This window comes from Limulus polyphemus, unplaced genomic scaffold (assembly GCF_000517525.1).
Source record: "Limulus polyphemus unplaced genomic scaffold, Limulus_polyphemus-2.1.2 Scaffold2315, whole genome shotgun sequence".
NCBI lineage: Eukaryota > Metazoa > Arthropoda > Merostomata > Xiphosura > Limulidae > Limulus > Limulus polyphemus.
The window spans coordinates 28,002-33,708 of NW_013667925.1; the positions used below are offsets into that span (position 1 = coordinate 28,002).

The window sequence follows — 5,707 nt, forward strand, 5'->3', positions numbered from 1 at the left end:
AGTCAACATGGTTTCACTGAGGGAAAATCTTGCCTTGCAAATCATTTAACATTCTTTGAAAAGGTTACTGCTTGTGTATGGATGTTATACTGTATGACAATCTAAGACTAATTATTAATTAGTCACCATTTTTTCTTTTTCTTTCATTTTTTTTACCAGATATTAATTACTAACTAGTCCATATTGTATGTTTTGGCTACTAATCTATTGGTAGGAGTATTCAAGTCTTGCTGAATTTTATGCTAGGTTGACTGGATGTGTTATTTAGGTAGATGCAGAAGGCTGGTTTTATCATCTTTTATTTTCTAATGTCTGGTCTGTAGATGATGTGTAGTAGCTGTGATCATATTGTCTTGCGGCTTCTGAATGTATAATGACTTTATACTGTTCATATATCCTTTGTATATCTTCAGAGAAACCTTTGACATAGGAGAATATGGCTGTGTGTATGTTTTTTTCCTGCTTACTTTTGGTTTTTATCTTCTTTATATTCTTTATCAAGTGCCTATAGGGTATTCATTTTCATGGAGGATTACAATGATGTTTTTACTTCCTTGTTCTCAGCATCTTTTGTATACCATTGAAGACCCAAAATACAATTTACTACACCTTTCATAAAAGTGGGTTCCAATACATTGGAAAAAACAAGAAAAGTAAGAAATCAGGAATATAATAAACATAAAAGACTGTAATTCCAATCCATCTGCAATAGCCCATCATGTCAGAAAAGAAGACTATACAATAAATTGGAATAATATGAAAATAAAGGGATGTGAACCACACATGAGCAAAGAAAGATAAAAGAAGCCATTTGAATTCATGTAACTGTAACACATTTAGCCAATCTGGAATAGAAGTTAGTAAAACCTGAATACCCATCTTGAAACTATTCAAATTGTTAATTGATTCAAGACCTAATGGAAGAGACCACAGACAAGTGGATAGTACACCAGTCTTTCTATGAAAATGACCAGGATTAAATCCCAACCAATACCACCACAAACACAGTCTTTTTTTTTCTTTTTTTCAGATCTTACCTTGAAGATGGCAACAGATTAGCAGCCAAAATGTAAGATATAAGCTAGTTAGTAATTGGTATCTAGTGATAATAATAAGTAGTAACTAACTAATAATTAGATACTTAGGTTACCTTGTAGGCCATTAGCCATGACAATATGTAATATCAGATCACCACAACCTTACCATAAATACTTAAAAACAAATACACTTTGTAATTCATGGTATACTATAAAACTCTTTGTATCAGTTTTGTGATACACTGAGTGAAGTAAAGAAATACTTGTATTTCATTTATATTTGTATTATTTATATTACTCAAATATATAATTTTCTTTTTTTTTGGTTTAGTGCTTATTTGTTGGACCTTTAGGTTTCTAGCTTGCTTCACCAGAAAGTTTGATTTGAGTAAATATTACTGTAACTATGTGTTGTGCCACTGGTTTGAAAAAGGCCTTCTTTGGGCAGGTCATTTTCTTATATTTGCAACCCCAAAAAAGAACGAATGATAAGTTAAACAGATGTTATTTATATTTTATTTTGTGTATTTAATATAATTATTGAGGCTGTTCATGACAAATATTTAATTGAAGTTATAAAAGTGTTAATAGAAAGATTTGCATTTTAATAGTAAGTTCTGTGAACAATGGCCAGAAATAGTCACAGGAAAAAAGTTGCAAATTTCTTATACCCAAACACAATGTAAAGTAATACAACAAAAACATTTTAAAGTTAGTTATTTATTGTAATAATAGCATGATGCATGATATGTAACATTATATGGAAAGTACATAACATACACACATTAATAACACAACTTACATAACATCATGGCATTAGATGTATATTCAATGATACAAACAGTCTTTTAACTTGATAAGTATATTTATACTTATACAGAGTCAAGTGTACTTTTCAGATATATATGAGGTCAATAATCACATGAATGAGTGGAATAATTCAATAATTTAACTTCTATGAACTTGAAAAATTATAAACATAAATTTTCAAATTATGTTGGGGGATGTTTTTTAGTATATTGTACTAGTCATTCACATATTATTGCAGCACACAAATTATTTATTTGATATCATATAAATAAAAAAAATGCAAGAAATTCACTATGAGAGCAATGCTTTGTACTTTAAAAAGGCAGGAGAGTGAAATTATCCACTTCTAAGACATGTGATTGAACCTTTTAAAATTTTACCCTTTCTAAGACAGTTTACAGATTTGCTAAATCTTAGTTTGTATTCTGTTGATCGTTGCTTAAATAAAAAATATCATGTGCTTAACATTTAATTTAGAAATGTATTTGTATAACAAAAGGTTGGAAAACACAGTTATTCCAATGATGTATGGTTAACTGAAGCACTCAGGAAAACCGTGGGTCAAAATTAAGCATGCGAAGGTGCACAAGTACAATCACACACCTCAAAACTGAAGCAATGAGAAATTATCACATGGAAGCAGCACAATGCAATGAAACCTTGATAGTGGGAGTTCACTTGTCTTATGTTAACTATGAAATCATAAGCATGCTAATTTTGTTAGAACAAATAAAGTTCAGTTAATGGAATTGTTATTCTTAGGACAATTACATAAAAATTACTGGAAAAAAAGACTAAACTTTTGAATATAAGTAATCAGAAAGAGAAAAGCATCATATAGTATATGAAGACCACCAATCTCCCATTTTGTAGTCAGAAATAAAGTTTTTCTCATATAGTAGCAATTTGTTATGAAATGCATGAAAAATTGACGTAATCATTATAATTAAAACACAATTGTATCAGATGCACATAAACGTAAAATAATATTTCTGGATATGATAGAACTTGCAAAAATGGAGTGATTGTATGGATGTTTCAAGTTTCCTTGATTAGATTCAAAACTTCTCTTTTTAACCACAGTCAAACATTGCATCAAATATTTCAGAAATTTATCAAAAAGCTTACCCAAGTTATTTTTTCTTCACAGTATCAGTGTTCCACTCATTTAATAGTAACTTATAATTCCTTTCAAAATGTCTATACTTCACGTGCATGATTTTACATTTCGTAATATTGAAATTACTATTCTTCCTCACTTATTAGAGTTATTCAAGCCTTTCAAATTTATATCCTTCTCTGAATGAGTATTTTTCCAAATGCTACACCCATGTAGTTATTGGCATCATTGACAAAACTAACAAATAAAAAAAGGTCCCAAAACAAAGGCCTTAAGGACCATACTAACCACTAGCTCCCAAACAGAAATATACACATATACCACCTCTTCGCTTTCCATATTACTATCATATAAATTTTATAAAAATATTTTACTTTTTCATCAATTGGATAAGAAAATTCTTGATTAATCTTCCATGAAGCACTTTATGAAAAGCTTTATGAAACACAAAATACACAACACCTATTAGAGTGTCCTCAATCATCCATGAAAATAGACGTCGTAATAAAAAATATATAAAAGCTGGTAAGCATGTAACAAATCTTTTATTCTACTCAAAACATTAATAGTAGAACTATTATCAAACTAAGTATATATTAGAACTTTCACAAGCTTAAAAGAATTAAGATGGACCTGGACTTCTTTTATAAACAATACAAATAAATTCTTTCACTTCTGACTCAAGTTAGGAAAAAGAACCAGAAAGAAAAAAAATATGCTTTATAAATTATCACAAAATCTGCTTAACAATGCAATACTGATTAAATATAAATCCCTACACGTATCAGTTCTAACCAAGTTTCAAGCATCATCTGAATGGAAAATATGTATTTGGAGTCTTTAATTTTCTTTTCTTTTTCTACACATAAATTTAGTTGTTACTAGATGATAAGATTACAACTCAGTTTAGAACAATTATTGGTTATTAACTAAACATCTGATGAACTTCATGTATTTACATACAGGGTGGGCAAAAAGTCTGGGCAACCTCTTTTTTAAAGTTCATGCTAACAGTTTAGGTGTTTGCATTTTAGTAATGATTGTGTTGAAGGAATGATATGAAACAACTGATGTTTTGAAATAAAAAAAATGTTGAAAGTTTCACTTAGGTCACCACTGATATGCTAAGGATGATGTCACATTGCACATGGAGATGTATCATCCTATGTCTTGAAAATGAAGGCCAACAGAGAGTCATTTTGGATTATTAATCGAACCTTTTGTTAGTCTGTGTTAATATGCAATAAATTTGTTCTTTCAAATACATTGTCTTTATTTGAGGGAGGGTGCCCAGACTTTTTGCTCACCATGAAGAGTGACAAACTGATTTACATGCAGCCATTGTATTGATTATTTCCTTATAACAACCAGCTCATTTATATAACCGCTACTACAGCAAAGACCTCAGCACCATGTACACAATTTCTGTCATCTTGCCTCACTGTGAAAGTAGTACTGTTACAATTAACTCAAAAGAAGTATGAGTTGTTATTATGTATAAAAAACTTAAAAGACAGCTCAATTAAATAACAGAGGCATAATTACATAAAATGCAAACATAATAATAATTAAAAAATGTACCTCACTCTCTTCCTCCTTCAAATAGAGGTGGTTAATTTAATCATTTCATATAGATGTTTAATTTTTTTTTTATATTCTATTTTATCACCCAGACTGACACTAGTTACAACATATTGTGTTATAACAATACCTTTACAATAATCAGGTTTGGTTTACCTAGTTTACATGCTTTCTCCTCTTGGCAGGAAGGAGTCCTACAAGTTATCTGTAATCACCGAGATGATTTAGTCATAGCACTCTTTGACACGTATTTGGTTGAGTATTAGCAGCATCTATTGTAGTATCTGAAGTTCATTCATTAGTTTCAATAATTAAACATTATGGGTGATTTTAATTTCAGGCATATAGATTTGGAAATTCTAGAGTCAAACCATGAGGGAGAAATGTTTTTGGAAATTGTTCAGGATGGCTTTCTTCACCAGTTAGTCAAGGAACCAACTAGAAACACTGCTATTTTAGACTTAATTCAAATACAGAAATGGTTGAGGTGGAAATTGGGGTACATCTGGGTGCAAGTGATCATTGTTCTATTAGGTTCAGTGTTTTGCTGCATATGGAGATAAGGAATAATGATATTTTGGTTACAAATTTAAAAAAAAAGCAAATTTGGAAGGGATGGGACAAGAATTATCTGTTGTGAATTTGGCAGCTGAGTTATTTGAAGAGACTGATCAGATGTGGAAAATTTTTAAAGATACATTTATAGAAGGAAAAGTAAAAAACCAGATTGTCTCACAAAGAGTTTAAGAGATAAAATTAAAGAAAAGCATAATAAATTTAAGAAATTTAAATTTTCTGGTATGATGGAAGATTGAGAAAGTTGGTGAAACAGGAAATTAGAACATCAAAAAGGATGTATGAGAAAAGGTTGGCTGAAAGTGTAAAAATTAACAGTAAGACTTCTTTAAATATGTTAAGGGTAAATAAAATGTTAGAATGGGGATAGGACCCTTGAGGGATGATAAAAGAGAGTTATTATCTGATGATTATGAGATGGCTTGGTCATTAAATTTTGCATTTTCTTTGGTTTTTTACTGATGAAATTTAAGCAGTATTCCACATTTTGATCAACTGATAAATGGAAACGAGATCAAACAAGATGACTGCATTAATTCTGATCTGGTTAAGAAAGAATTTGGAAGTTTAAAAAATGATAAGG

The 5,707-nt window shown here is 30.0% G+C and overlaps 1 long non-coding RNA gene across 5 annotated transcripts in view; it reads left to right on the forward strand.

The window, feature by feature from the left end:
• The window catches only part of LOC106466599, a 59,068-nt gene that overhangs the window by 3,833 nt on the left and 49,528 nt on the right, over positions 1–5,707 (forward strand). For all 5 annotated transcript variants that reach the window (XR_002612249.1, XR_002612246.1, XR_002612247.1 and 2 more), the window contains exon 2: positions 1,031–1,069. This is a non-coding gene — a long non-coding RNA (uncharacterized LOC106466599). The remainder of the gene's footprint in view (positions 1–1,030; positions 1,070–5,707) is intronic.